The sequence below is a fragment of the Falco peregrinus genome, chromosome 3 (assembly GCF_023634155.1).
Source record: "Falco peregrinus isolate bFalPer1 chromosome 3, bFalPer1.pri, whole genome shotgun sequence".
Taxonomy (NCBI): Eukaryota; Metazoa; Chordata; class Aves; order Falconiformes; family Falconidae; genus Falco; species Falco peregrinus.
In genome coordinates this window covers 85,898,967-85,915,440 of record NC_073723.1, presented here as the reverse complement: position 1 = coordinate 85,915,440, position 16,474 = coordinate 85,898,967, and positions in this window count along the sequence as shown.

The following is a 16,474-nucleotide window of genomic DNA, read 5'->3' as shown; positions in this document are numbered from 1 at the left end:
GGATACACTTACGTCTTGGATGTAAGTAGAAAGAGAGAAAGAAAGATAATTAACAGAATGAGGGGTAATGGAGATAGTGGGATTTAATGCTAGATCCAACAAAATACGCATGTCTACTTCATGAGGACTGATGCTTTGAACAATGTAACCTCTCTCTCATAGTGGGTCAGAGCTCCATGTTGTATAGAAAGTGTCCAGAATGAGTTGGTGAGATGGACACATGTTGGTGGTGTGAATTCAGGGCTTGACTCTTTCTCCCATGCTTGGGCATTACGTGATATTTAAGGGTATACAAGACATACACATGGGGCTGACTGGTAGGACACAGGACTCACAGGAGCTTGTGCCCTTCTTGACCCACAGCTAGAAGCTGTGTGGGATTCCCTAGAGCACCTCCAAAGGCTCCAGCTGCTTATGTGCTGGCAGCTGCATAAAGGCCATACATCTGATCACATCAACCTCTCCCTAGCTTGCTAGCTTCGACTGGGTGCTTTTATTTCAGAGAGCTAAAACTAGATGAGCTGAATCGTATTTATCCTTGCCTTTTTTCTCCCTTAATTTTGACATCTACATCCTTATGTGATAATAACCTTTTCAGAGTGGTTTTGTGAAATATTCTCAGACTGACTGCTACAGTTTCATTACGTGAACAGTTACATTCATGTTGCATCATCTGTTGCAATTTTTTAATGTGAAAATATGCATTGCTTCAGTGTGATTACTTGTAGCAAAAAAGAAATGGAGGCATGCACTTATGGAAAATTTTAGATTCTCAGAGCTGGTGGCATTAAAAATATAATCAGGAAAGCTCGTCTGGCCACATGCTATGTGAAGTGAGAACATTTCACTGTTATCAGACAGGTTGTTAAATGACCTTTAAGCATTTTTTTCCCTTTTCTTCAGCAAGGCACATTTAACTTTGCATAGTCTCCTGAATAAAAAGCTCTCTAATAATTACATTTTCCAGATCCTGTGCATATGTCCCTAGATGACTCCTAAGTAAAGCCTACTAACTGCAAGAAGCTTGGTTAGTTACAGCCGTTTTAGACCACAGCCTTGGAGAAAAGAAGATTACTTACCAGAGGTGAAAAATTACCTGAGGGCATTGGCTCTCTAGCAGAGCAGAGGTCACAAGCTGATTTTTTGCACAATATTATTATTCTCCTTTACTCTTTGGCTCCAGCTTCGTTTTTTGCTGTTCCTATAACCCTAACCTTCCCCTCGCCATGTATGACAATGACCACCAAATCCATATGGCATTTCTCTAGTTACTGTGGCATCGTTGCAGTAACTCAATGACCTTTTATCATTCATCTTCCAAGGATAAAGCTGCCTCTGTACGTCACATAAAATGGGTCCTAAAGGCCCTGGAGTTGGTGTAAGAAGCAATTTTTCAGTATTTCCCAGCTCCATCCCTCATGATACCTGGAGTTACCAGCTTTCAGCAGCTTCATAACATCCACATAAAAAACTTACCGGAAACTTTTTAAGTTTCTCCCCTGCCATGACTGTTGGTTTTGCTTTTGTTGCCATTTTTTCACAACCTACTCCTCACAAGCCAATTTTGCTAGGAGGGGAGTGACACTACACAGATATATGATGTCAAGGAACATTTCAATATACAGAGCGCTGCATTTCCTATTTCTTCAAGACTGTTCTGCAACAGACATAACCCTTCCTCCATGAGCCATGGACACCACTCCACTGGTGAATTGGAGGATGATCATGTTGGGTTGTGTGAATGAAGGTTCATCATCGTAAAGACAAAGGCCTAAGGAAGGTCAGAATAATGATAATAGATGGAGGAACCCCAACAGCCTAATAAGCTCGAAGGAAGCATCCTGAACTGGCTGCTCCTAAGGCTACTGAAGGAGAACTAGACCATTGTCACAAATGGGAAACCCAGCAACTTGTAGAATAAAAAGGGTCATTGCATAACGGCAATAGCACTTATTTATCGGGTGCAGGCAGAAGAGCATTTGAGATGGTGTAAACTTATTCTGGGATGTTTTTGGGTGAATTGGGTAGAAGCAAGCAAGGCAAATGAGAGTGGAAAGGGAACAAAAGGGACTGCTCTGGTGTAAACTGGCTACTGGGCAGCATGGTTTGATCTGGTTAGTTCCTGCACTGATCTTTGCAGACTATATTATACGCTCTCTAAATTCTATTTTATATCTTCTGGGTGAGCACGCTCTCTGCTCTGGATGAGTGCACATGCACTGCAAGTTAGTGCACATGCACTGCAAGTTGAAGTATATCTGATGAGTAGTAAGCTAGGTACCAGCAACTGGAGTGGAACCACGAACCATCAGGGCTCAGTTGTCCAGGTAGCAGCAACTGGGGGCACCTGGGGACTTGAGGGTCAGCTACTCCATAGGCTGTCTAAGACTAGTTACTGGAGAAACCCGTGTTGTGTGTATGAGTATTCCTATAGCTACTTCAGTCCTGCTCAGCTGGAGAGGAGGAACAGGATCAGTCTATTAGTGCTGTTCATGTTTCTGGGAGTACTGTGTATTTAAATGAATGCTGGTAAGGCACTGGTTTGTGTTTTCTGTCTGTATTGATCTGTGTGGCTGGCCATGTATATACATATATGCATGCATGTATACATAGCTCTCTCTAAAAGTAAAGCGTATCAGAGGCACTCATCTGGAAAATGTGTTCAGTTTTACTTCTGGCTGTACCTGGGGACATGGAACTACAGCAGCATCTCACATATTGGGCTATTGGATTTAACAGCCTCTAACAGACCATAACCTAACAAACATCAAGGTCAGTAAAAGTGCTTTATAACAGGCTGTAGAGAAAAAAGAAAAAAAAAAAAAAAAGCCAAACCCAGATGTGGCATAATCAGAAACTGCTTGTGCAACAGTCAGGAATCAGCAAAGTGTTTTCCAGATTCACTCCTCTGCACTGAGTACTGACTACATTTTTAATCACTTGTCTCATGATTACCAGGAGGTAGGTGACTGCTCTGTGAGTGATCATAGCATCCCTCTTGTGACCTGGTCTTGTTTCTTCTAGTTGCTCTGGTTCTGTTGCCTCCAGCTGGGAGGTTATTCCATGATCTTCTTGTTCTTACTATTTCTTAAATTTATTCCTGATCCGTATTTATTCATTTATTTATTTACTTACTTACTTCCTTCCTTCCTTACTTACTTATTTTAATATTTCCTTTGTGCCAACACTGGCTATTAGACTGGTGGCTTTCAACCCATGGTCTACCTTCTCTGCCTAGGGATTCTGCAGGTGGAGCCTAAGAAAAACCAGTTGATGAAAAATTCTGCTGCTTTGGGCTTTAAAGTTATTTTAAACCTGCATTAAAAGAAAATAATCGTTCTCTTAGCCTACAGTTTTCTAACCTGCACAAGGTCTTTCCTCATAACAGAGGTTCCCTTTATGGTTTTACTCAGCTCACTGAAGTGCTGAGCTTGTCTTCCTGAGTGGGAGTATTGCACACAATTAGGTCAGGTGGGATGTTATCAGTATAAAAGCAGGAATATCTCCTGATTTCTTCTGTAAATACCTTACCAGATTCTCTCTAGGACTGAGCTCAGATCTCATTTCCTCTGATGGTTCCAGTGGATGAGCCCTGATATTACAGGACAAGTTATTTTTATTGTTTTCCCAAATGCACGAGTTCACTCTCATTCCTGTTACCTTCCATCTCATGTCGATGGCTATATTTTGCAAGGTGGCACAGCTATTCTGGTGTGATATTTTCATCCTCTTCTGAACTGACATTCCCCAGCTTTGGCACAGAAGACTGCCTCTGTTACCAGGAAGTTGCTTAGTCCCTCTGTTCCTTATCTAAAAAATTGAAGAGCCTAATGAGGCTGTAACTGTCCTCTCTCACTAAATTGTCCTATCTTCTGAGCAAAGCCCCTCTTTCCCCAGGTGAATATTCAGTGCCTAACACATTGTAGCCCTAATTGAATTTATGCCTTTGGGTGACGTTTTCATACCAATTCAGCTACACGAGAGATGACAGTAGAAAACACTTCTGTGTCAAGAAGTTTCCAAGGGACCTTCAGTGAAAACAGATGAGAATCTCTGTCAATTTATCTCCCATGAGAAAGGCATGGATGCTACTCTGAAGTCAGCAGAAGTGTTGCATTCAAAAAAGGTGGAAAAGCCACTGATTCAGCCAGCATCTACCATTTTCACTGGTATGATAGTCTTCCTTGCAGATCCCTGTGTCACAAGAGAAGAATGTTGTGGCCCTTTGCGTGAGTGTTGCTAAGGGTACTGTGGTGTCACATCCCTATTCTATATACTTGGAAAACATAACATGGGAGAAGGCTCAGCATGTGTCTTGGATGTGCCAGGGACATCAGTCACAAGGAGACAGACCCCCTTTTAATTTTCTGGAAAACGTACTGCCTTGAGGCAGGAGGGATGAATAGAGCATGCAGGACCTTTGCCACTGCCTTGGACACTCCAGATTGCCACACTGGCCTCTCAGAAAGGTCCAAAATCCACTTTCCTTATGGATGTGCATTAAGCATTTGGCAGAGCTAGAAATACATCTCTCCCTTGTGTATTCCTCAGACAACCTTGGTATTCCTGCTCTGACAGAAAAGAGGAGAGAGGGAGGCAGATTTTCTCTGTGCATTAACCCAAGGAAGATCCTTGGTGCAGCTATTAGCCAGGGTTTTTGTGGGGTATTAAGCCCATTTTGCAGATGAGCTTATTAAGCCCATTTTGCAAATGAGCTTAAATCGAGGCATACAGACATTAAGGGTATTTGGGGGGAAGCTGACTGGATTTAGGGGTCTGACAATTACTGAGACATAGCTCCTGAAGGCTCAGTGCACACAAAGTGGTTAGAGACATAATTTTTATTGAAGAGTTAGCAGTTTAGGGTCCAAGAGTTACCTTGGAGGAGGTAGATATTCCATTTTGAAAACTGGAACTCATTTTTCTAACTCTTGAAAAACTTTTCCAGATTTTAGACAAACCAAGAGTGCAAGGATTGATGTGACAGATTTCTGGAGAGTGCTGTTTGTATAGTCCAGGAACTGTGTGTGAACCAACTGACTCTGCTTTCTTCAAGGACAGCACCAGCACTAGCAGTTTGATGTCCATAGGATAAACTTTTCAAGGTCAGTGCCTGCAGTTTAGATGACAAGGTAAAAGAGCTTTGAACTGACAGTTTCATCTCGAGGTGGGAAAGCTCAGAGGAAGGAGGCAATGCTCAGAGGAGGCTTCTTCATCTGGGCAAGTCCCCTTTAGAGTCAACGGGTTTTAGTAAGCAGCTGGTCTCATCTAACAGAGATGTTTACGCTGGTCAGACAAGTCACACCTTAAGCTCCACAGCCTCTCTTGACTGGATCTCCGTTGACTGTAATCGGATCCTGGATGCCCAGGATGTCCAGGTCAGACAGACACTGACACTGTAGGCACAAAGTTAGGGAGTGCTCAGCTGTAGATCATAGGCATTTCTTGACTTGTCTACCAAAAGCAGCTGCATATACTGCAAAGTTCAGGGAAAAACACTCACCCCAAAAGCTCTCATGCATGCAAGCTGTGCTGAGGCATCCCAGCTGAACAGCCCAGAGGGGTGGTAGATACCCCATCCCCACAAACATTCAAGATCACGTTGGATGGGGCTCTGAGCAACCTGATCTAGTTGAAGATATCCTTGGTCATTGCAGGGGGGCTGGACTAGATGGCCTTTAAAGGTGCCTACCAACTCAAATCATTCTATGATTCTATGATCTTTGGGACAAATGTGAAGTGAGGATCAAGGGCAGTACAAAGACTAAGATCTCTCTAGCAGGTTCTGTTGCATCCTGGGAACCCCTTTCCTCTGCTCTTTCTCCTCTTGCCTCTCTCTCACTGCTCCAAACAGCCCGGGCCACTTGCAAAGTAAAACTCCCTCCAGTCTTCCTGCACCACTGGAGCAGTTCCTACCTCTGCTGTTATTTTGGTGCTGCTCCCCCCACCACTACCTCCTCTCTGCACAGTTCACAGTGACAAGACATTTTACAGTGCAGTGACTGCCTGAAGTTGTTTTACCACCAGCCTTGAAAAGTGAACTGATTTGCAAAGCACGGACACCCCCTCCTGGCTGCTAAGCTGAAAAGAAGAATCCTGGATATCAATAATCATGAGCTTGTTTCAGAAAACGCAGCCATGCATGCAATGATCACGGCAAAGCAGCTCTCATGAATACATCAGGAGAACATCCTGAGCATTCACGAGAGGTGCTGGCACAAAAGAAATTGCTTAATGCAGCAAGGAAATCATTCAGTCATAAAGGCAGTTTACACTTTGTATATTTCATTTTTATTTATTTTTTTATTATTACTGCCTAAAAAAAGAAAGAAAGAGAGATTGAAAACAATAATAATGGCATTACATAAAAGGGTACCAGATCAGAACATGCTGATCCATCAGCCAAGATGACAAAAGACAAGATGACAGCAATGTGGAGACAAGCAAATCTGTGTTAAACATTTTCATCTAATTGGAAAATGTCACCCTGCTAATGAGACATTTAAAGTGAAACCAACACTCAGAATTATAATCTACAACTCAGAGCAAAATGAACTAGACTCTGCTTTCAGGTATGGGCCTGGGATGTATCATCATCTGTAGTGAATATATGTTGAGAAATAAAATGTTGCTTTGGACGTACTGTTACCATCTGAGCACCTAGAGACAGTTCCACCAATATTACGTCAGAAGCAATGATTCAACAATGTAACATGGGAACTTAAGAGTGGTCAGGCACATGCAACCCCATATCTAGTCCTTGTTAGGATACCCTTCCAGCTTCTAATGACCTCTGTGTGAGATGATCCTCAGCCACACATCTTATCTTTGAACTTCAAAGATCTAAATTATTTTTCTTCCATGGTCTTGGCCTGTTCTTTTGTTAAGTCCTGTAAACATGCACCATCCACAGACTTCTGCAGCAAAGAGCTCCACAACTCGATAAGGCTTTGTGTGAAGAATCAATCTATTTTCTTTGTTCTGAATTTGCCACTTTCAAACCCTCAGGTTTTAAACTGGGAGACTGTGGACAATTTTTCCCTCTCTGTTTTCTCTAGGCAACGGAACAGTTTCATAGACTTCTTTCATACCCTTTCTTAATCGTCCCTTTTCCAGGTGAAGAACCCTGAGCTGAAGACCCCTGCACTATGGGATGCACTGAAAGCAGTCCTTTGCCCATTACCTCTGCTTGACAAGAAGGTGCTCGGTTTTTGTTCTTTTTTCATGGGTTTTAATGATAGGTGATTGAGACAGCTGTCTACACTGCTGAAAAGGTAGTGGGAAGCAAAAAGCAAATTCACAGATATAAAAATTTTAGTATTCCTGTTCATTCTGTCCTGTTAAAATCAGCAAGCATAGCACATCTCAATGTCCTGGTTTTTTTCCGGTAGGTGGGGGAAGAAGCAGCAAGCATTCCCACTTGTCCTAGCAAACAGGCTGAAACTACGGCTGATACAGATTTCCCATACCAGGGCTTAGGTGGCCTGAAATGGGACCCAGTTTTTTTCACATAGACCCAGCTTTTCACATGGCCGCTTGGGATAAAATTTGGCATAGTTGCTTGATGGGGTCCTGGTACAGTGAGTTATTTGACTGCTGCCTTCAATGCTCAAAACATTCTCCCCAGGAAACACAAAGCAATGTTAATTTTAGCAAGGGGAAAACAATTCTGTGAGAGACACTGTCTGCACCCACTGTTCATACAGCATCTCCAGCCTGAGAGATGCTGCATTTAGTGATAATAAGAGTTGCATGGAAAGTCAGGAAATTTGTACTCTGAGGCTTGTGATGATTTTACATAAGGCGTTGAAATAATTTCCATAACACCATGACTTAGTGTCTAATTTAAAAAAAAAAAGAAAAAAAAAAAAAAGACAGCAACAGATGTTATCTTTTCTCTTGCCTTTCTGTGCATCTGTAAACTCAGTCCAAGTGATTAAAGGATTCAGAGTTTACATGGAATGTGCCCACATGTGCTTGTAATATCACTATCTCCTAGCTCCTGTCATGATCTTCTTTCCACAAGCTGTGCATAGCCTTCAGGTTGAGCCATTTATATCAAATTTTGAACTTTAATCACTACAGTATTGCCACCTGCTTGTCTGAGACCAAACCTGGGTCATTACCCGTTTCTTCCTTTCACCAACCCTATTCAATGCATAGGGATATGTCAGGTACAGAAGCCCTCCTCAAACCTAAGTGGATGTTGGCTCAGATAAGCCTGATCTCCAGCATATTCTGATCTCTGACCTCCAATCTCAGCCTCGAGACAAGGCTTTCATCAGCCTAACCCTATCCTGAAATTAATACACTCCTCTGAAAAGCAGAAATTCTTCCCAGAAATTCAGTAGTTGCAAAGCAATCCCAACCACTGACCGAAAGAGAACAAGCAATGCATTCCAACCATTTTGTGGTCTTTAAAAGGGTAATCTGTTTAAAAAGAATTTGTGTTTTAAAACTTTGTCTGTGCTGCTGTCAGGATGACCAGCCGGTGGCCAGCTGCCCGGCTTGCTGCAGGACTGACCATGTTACCAATTCAGCACTCCAGCAATGGCACTTTGATCAAGAAGCGTTTGCTCAGTGGCTTAGTGCCACCAGCTGGCATACAGCCTGCCCCAACCTCCAGCTGTGTTGGAGTCTCCTACACACCTGCTGTAAGCCTGTCACATCCCTTAGCTGCTATTACCTAACAAACACGGTTCTGGGGTACACCATCTCTCCCCGCCTGGCAGTGATCTTCTGTTTTCACCATAACATTTTGACACTTCTTTTCTAATGCTGATTCCCATTATGATAATGATGAGAATTACCTTGGTATATACAATTCCTTCAGTCTACCAGGCTTGTTCAGACTTTATATTTCAAGGCTGCAATACTCTTTCTGAGCACACCTGAGGTGGATCACAGCAGCTATTTCACAGAACCCTACAGCTTCAACAAGCGGTTGAGGACAAGAAGAGATAAGCACTGGCAAAGAGAAATGAAGGTACCAGAATTCTAACAAAATGTTCTCACTTGGAAACATGTATTTTTTAAAGTAAGGGAAATCCATCACTGCAGAACAGCTGACACCTAGGAAATGAAAGATGTGCTATCATTTGGGATGTGTAAATCAAAAATGTGGACACTTTTGTAAAGATGTGACTAGTTACTGCTATAAGTGCAGGACTTAGGAGGCATGAGGTTCTGCTGTGGTTTGTACACAGAGTTAGTGTGTCTTGCCAGGATGTTCAGTACCTGTTGGCTCCCTTGCAGTCAAGGAAATCCAGAAATCAGCCAACTCAAAACCAAGAGAAGCTGACCTACTATCCCTAGGTAGCGCAACATCAGCCATAATCTTTGCTCACAGACAAAAATGATGCCTTCAAAGGCCAAGCAAGCCATCATGTGGTGGGCTGGTCTTCTATCTCAAAACAAAGTAACTTCTAATCTCACAGACCAGGAGAGCAAGGTGTGCTTATTAAAGTGCAGCATAACACATACACTGCAAGGGCATGGATGTGAGTGGTCAGTTCCTTACACTGCCAGGGCAATGGAAAGGTTTACAGTCAGAAAGTCCCTTTTACCCATACTGCTGGCCACCATACCATGTTCCCCACAGTGGCCAGCAGGTCCTTTCTAGGTGTCGATGCTGGCAGAGTGCATTGCCCTGGCTGTTTCGCTGTCCCAAGAATTGCTCTGCCCCGCTCACATACACCTGTATGTTCACTGTAAACCTTTGAACTGAATATTCAGGAAAGCCTATAGAAAAAGGCATCGACTGTCCTCCAGCTGCTCCAATCTGGAGTCTGCAAGTTTGAAGGGACCCCTATCACTGTTAGTTAGTGCCAATCAGAACATCTCCCAGGCAGACCAGCAGTGACCTAATACCCTTTTTAACACTGTCAGATGCAATCACTTCTTACCTTGACTGCCCTGCTTTTGATTACTGTCTTTGGGAATGGGAACTTTGGTATTCTCAAGCGAAACACTGGGATTTGCTCTGAGTGATGGATGGCTTATAGATATTTAAATGTACATTTGTGTTTGGGGTCATAAAACACAGTGAACATGGTAGTAAGTAGCCTGTTCACAGGCTAATGTTTTTCTAAATAGGGTAACCAGCTGAACGATGGGAGCTATTGCATTGCTTTCTATTACAATGTCACTGTATTCACAGCCAGGGTTGAAAATGCATTTGCATATTAATACCGATTCTGTTTTTTTCAAGGTTAGCAGACAAAATGAATCGCCGAAACAATCCAATCAGTCCTAGTGCTGTTGTTTGTTTTATTAAAATTCATGGCCTACCTTATCGTTTTTGTTAAGAAAAAAAGCTATGTTAAAATTGACAGCTCTATCAAAGGCAGATAAAATTCAGAGTATAGGAATTTTAATAATTATTTCCTTTTTTCCTACTAAACCAATTGCAAAATTATATGCATTTTCTTTCCCTCCCTTCCTTCCACCTCACATGTGTTTTAGCTTCACAATAGCACCACCACCACCACACTGACTTTTGGAGCAGAGGACGCAGTATACTCAAACACTCTGACCACCTGCCTTGTCCAGGAAAGAGATATCAACTGGCAGCTCCCTGTAAGAATGAGCCACAATGCAAGGCTTAAGCCTTGTTCCAGATGTCATGGTTTTTTCTCACTCCTGTTTCCTACCTTGCATATTTCATGGTTGTATTCACCTGAGGAAATTGAAACTGAAAGCTGAGATCCTCTATTTTTCCCAATCTTTTTGAGATTAGCAATCATCACAGTCTAAGTTGAGGTATATGATCTCTTTCTCTTAGCTTGCTCCAAGATAATGCAGTCTATGTCTTTAAGGACTGTTTCTTATTTCTGGGGAAAGATACATGGTGACAAAATTGGGATCATTAAAATAGCTTTGTTAAAACTACCTGATTTATGGCCTCTTGGGGACTTTCCCCTTTGTTTTTAAAATTATTTCCTTCTAAGAGCAGGACATTGCTACCTGATGTCAGGTCAGCAGGTAGCTCCCACCTACTTCTTTGGTGTAAATTTGCCATGCAGCTAAAGCAGCCTCAAAAAATCAGCACGCAATCCTGTGCTTTGGTTAGCAGCAGCACTGCTCTGGTGTTTGCAATAAATCTGATCTGTGGCTCTGTCAGGCAATCGTGTCACCTCAGGCAGAACCAAGGAAACTCAGAAATGGCTTTGGAGTTTACCGTCTATATTCAGATTGCCTCTGATAGCCACTGAGTTGCTGTGAAAACTTCTGGCCCACAAACCATCACACAGCATGTAGTGTTGTAAGAGGTTCTAGACTGAGAAACAGAGCCTTGAAATACCACAACTGGAACATAATCTTAGGGAGCTGACATAGCAGATGGGGGAAGGCCTTGAGTGACTTCTCGAGACCAAGTTGTCAGCAGTCACCCCAGAGATGGAGTTCAGTTCAGCTGGAACCTGGCTTTCTCTCAGACCAGTGACATTCCTGCTGAATGTAGAAGGACGCGGAGATTTTTCCAGCATGCGCCTGGACCTACGGACTGTGTGTGCAGTGAATGCACAAGCACCAGCAAGATGTTTCCAGCTGTCATTATCTTCAGTTAGGATACTGCTGCCCTGCTCCCGTTGGCTGATGATTTATTAAGAGCTATTTATGCCTAAGCCAATATTTCCTTCTGTTATCCTATCTGTTTGCAGTGTCCTCTGCAGCTCCACTACATTGCTTTGATTTATGATTCATGCTATTTTATTTTCTTCGGAGTTCTGCTATATTTATTTATGCTGCCCTGAAGAGCCGATTTGCAAATGTACCAGTCCCAGCAGCTTCATCTAGGCCCCCTCTCTGCCTGCACACAATATCATCTCCTTCTTTTGAATAAGTCATTGTTTTTATAAAGAGTAATAAATTTTCATAAGAATTTTTCATGTAAGACCCAGTGTGGGGGTCATTAGTAAACATCTCTCAGCTGTTTAATGGGGATGATTTGAATTTCTGTAGCGTTTCTGTTAATAGGCAAGGTCTAATAAAGAGATTCTTAAAAAAATAAGCTGTTGCAATTAATTCTTTTTAATGGGGGAGGGGAATACATTGTTAGGTAATTTTATAAAACAAAAATAAATTTATAGAATTTGAAAAAAAAACCTGTTTCTGTTGTCTCACAGAATACACAAAAACTCCTGCTATCTGAGCTGGAAGGAAATTCTAGGACACTGCGACCAGAGAGGCAGCAAACACTCATTCCCTGCAGCCATTTCATAGTATACATCTGGGCTATTTTATATATTCTAAGCAACAGCACCCCTTTCCCTCCCTTTTCTCAGCCTCATGGGTATTTCCACTCTGTTTCCATCTGTCTCCTTTCCTTTTATGCCCTTAATAGCTGTTCCCCAGTTCCACCATCCTCTATAATGTCTTTGGCTCTGATGACCAAGTCTAAAGGATATCAGTTTGCTTTGACTGTATGGGTCTCCATTAGGGTGTACTTACTCTGCCAGGTAATTACTCCACCTTTTTAACTCAAGTGAGAGATCTGTGCTGCATTGAGGGCTTGACTTAACATTGCATGATGGAGAGAGGGAGAGCACCCCCACCGCGGCCCTTGCCTAGGCTATCAGGGGTGTTGGAGGGGTCTCGTTTCTTTCTCATAGTGCATTGCCATGGTTGCTCTTCTTGCAATCCTTGTTACCATACAACAGGCAAAAATCCCAGAACACCGAACTTCTGCCACATATGACTGCTATTTGCCTTGTATTCCCATGAATCTCCCTGGAGTCAAAACACTGGACTGGCTGAGAAACACTGCACCCCGGTACTAAATTAAGGAGAACTTACGCCAGTGGGTCCCACAGAGCTGCCCCACACCTGAAGCTGATTGTCCCTTCCTACCATACACTTACAGACATCCCATAACTCACTTGTTTCCACTGCTTTGCCACACTTTTCACATTCTCATGAGCACAAATGCACAAATAAGCTTCACTGTATGTTTTTCTTATGGTTTGTACTGACTTTGCCTACTGAACAGCTCAGCCATGCTCCAAATCTCTGGTCATCTTCTTGCAATTCCTTCTTCATTCCTCTCACCTCCAGTATATGACAAATGATTGTGTCATCCTTCTACTCCAGGGTCCTGATCTGTGTGACAAAGAGTTTCTAATCTCACCCCATTGTTCATCTCTTTCTCCCCTTAATCTCAATCAGCTCAGTGTGTCAACAACACTTGCTTGAAATCACTTATCACGCACAAAATTTATTTAGAATTAATCAGAGACAATTTGAGGTGTTTATTAAAGCAGCAACAATCTCAGCTTGACCTTGCAACAAGAGTTCTGTTTCAAAGAAACAACTTTTTTTTTTTTTTTTTTGCCTGCCATGGAGTTGAAAAGCTTTCATTAAGGGAGCTAACGAAGGTGAAAGCAGTTGCTGCGCTTCAAGGAATTGCCAGTGACAAATTCTGCTTAACAGACTTGACATTTTTCCTGTTTCTTTTTCTTTGTTTGAGAGAAGAACACACAAGGCTTCCAGAAATCACCTGCCCAGGCCCTGTCTGAGCTGAGAAAGGGTCTTTATTGTGCTGGGTTCCCTCCCCAGACCTCACACCCTCAGAGAGACAGGAGAAGTGGTAAGACCAAGGTCACACAGAAATGCTGTTCTGTTTCTCCTTCCTTGCTTCACCATTTGCAGCCATCAGTAAGACATGGTTGACTCTCTGGTACTGAAGTTGTGTTAATTAAGCTAAGATGGTTTTACCAAGAGAAACGTATAGTGCTTCTGGGAGCAGAGATCCAGGCTTCAAGTATCTCCCCCTCCAGGAGAACGTTTACCACCCAAATTAAAAAAAAAAAGAAAATAGAATTCCATATGACAATTCCATATGACAGTGAAGTAATAAAGATGTAGCTCCCAACGACAGAGAAAGCCTTTCATTCATCTTTGGACATGGGCTGTGACTTCTAAGTCCTTCTGTAGAATTTGGACCCCTCAATTTAGAAGTCACAGTCAGTGGTTTTACTGTTAATGTTTATTTTTTCCCTCTTTCATTTACCTAAGCCTAAGCAATCCAGAGATGTAACAGATTTGAATGACCCCACGTACTAATTCTGATCCAGTAATTTGTGGACCTGGTCTATATACATAAGGCAGATGGTCTGCCACATTGAAAGGAAGCAAAAACTGAAAATCAAATCTGTTGACTGCTGGGAATGACTGCTCCTTTTGAAACCTCAGCATCTGCAAAGACCTGTCGTTCTGGGAGTTCAGAAAGGCTGTCCAAGCTGCCAAGCCACTTGGCAGCTCCCTGTCAGCCAGAGACGATTAAGCATCTCTTATTAACAGCTCTCTACTGCTACAAGAGCTTCAGTGCAAGGCACAGATCAATCGGCTTTCTAAATGAAGTAGCAGCTTGGTCAAAGCCACTGGTTCTGTGCTTCCAAAACCATTTCTCCTTTAATCAGGTTTGTCAGAGAAGACTGGCTCTCCCAGGGAGACATCTGAGCTTTGGTCACTGCCATCCACAATTCCCTCACTCCCTATTTCTCTACCTCCCCCATCCAAGGCTCATCCCTTCTCGTATTCAGAATTATGTTCATCAATCAAGAGGGTAACACGGATGCAAGCTCCTGATTACACTGTAGGCAGAAAATTAAGTCCCACTGAATCACTACCCTAGAGGATGATATATCAAATCCTTACAGAAATCTCTCTTTTGTCCCACTAGCAGAGGGTTTTCCAAACTCAAGAGATTTCTCCAGAGACATCAGACCCTTGGTTTAATTGAGGCCCTTAATATAAAATGTAATTCTTCCAAACATGAAACAGAAAGGGAGCCATCTGACCTAATGCTGAGTCTATACAACATCAGTAGTGGAGAACAAAGAGGAATACCTGTTGCCTTGTTTTAGGAATCTGTCCCCAAAAATATTTTTTCTCCAAGTTTCCAAGTAGTTTCAGCATAAACGAGAGTACCTGGGACAAGTAAATAATTTTCTAGTGAATTCCTAGGTCTTTCTTTGTGCATACTTAGCCTTTGCATCAACCCATTTTCTTGAACTGGCCAAGCAAATTGCATCATAACGTTATGTTCCAGAAGAGAAAAAGCTGCACACTGTAGGAAGATGGCAAGGAAGGGGAAAATAATGGGGCACACTGAAAAATTTAAACATGTTGGAACAAGGAAGTCCAAGAGAGTTACTTAGAACCCAGTAATAAACTGCTAAAATCCATGAGCATGGGCACCTGTCTTCATAATACCCATAATAAACATCATAATTAAAGCAGGCAGAACATGAGGAGGGTGACCCTGAAAGCATGTTTCATGCTGCAGCAGCTGTTAAATGAGCACAGGGATGTCTGAACCAGTGGATACATCATGTTAACCACTAGGTGATGTGCCAAGAAAGATCCTTGGGAATGGAGAAGCTCTGCTGCGTCACAGGCTCTCTGCTCCTTAAAAATTCATTGTGCAATTGAGATTTATAAATTAACCCATGAACAGCTTTTATTTGCACACAAATATTCTGCCGGACTGTGCAAATTAAACGTTTATGTATGTGTGGAGTTATCTCAGTTGGAATTATACTTCAACAGTCTCATTTGCATAAGTCAGAGATTGTTATGACTTACTCAACTAAGCATACCCATGCAGTTAATTACTTTTTTCCAAATGAAATGCTGAAATTATTTCCCAGCAGAGAAAGGCGACTGCTCACCAAAAACAGCACAGGATGCTGTCAGTTTTAAAACAATTAATATGAAATTAATTTTAACAGACCACTGAACCATATTTAGTGAGCAATGCAAAGCATAATGTGACCAAACACAGCAGCTTAGTTGGTAAGTCCACTTCTCTGCTGTCTCTCACCAGGAAATTCTGAAATGAGGAGACACATGAAGCACCTTAGTTTTTAGGAGACAGCAGTCCTGGGTGAGTTAGAGGGGAAAGAAGAGCCCCTGGGAGACCAGAAGTTATCTTTGGAAGAAGATGTTATTACAAACTCAGAAATTAGCAGACAAAGGCAGATTCCTTATGTTCCCACTTCATATTCCCACCACACAATAGGGAGCAGGGAAGTTTCCAGGCTTGGAGAAGACAGAAAATACTGTGTCCTGGTTAAACAGTCAGAATAAAATAACATCACAAGCAAAGGGGATGACATGACACTACCAGTCTGGGAGTGTGCTGGTAAATCTGGGACACATGGTCACCCTCATTTACTAACTTAGATTCAGCTGCACTTTGTCCTGAGCTGGGTTGGTACAGAACATTGTGCTGTCTCTCCTAGTGGGAATGTAGGGGGAAGATGCCCCCTTTGGCATCTTTGGTCTGAGTGAAGTAGCCGGTAAGATAAAGCAGACTATGACAATTCATTAGCACAGCCTGACACGGTCATTCACTGCCCCTGAGTTCATACTGTGCCCCAGCTCTTCCATGTCCCATGGCTTTTGGACAGCCATTACACAATGGGTGGATATTTCCTATTTTTGCAGCCCAGAGATCATGGGCAGCTTGTCA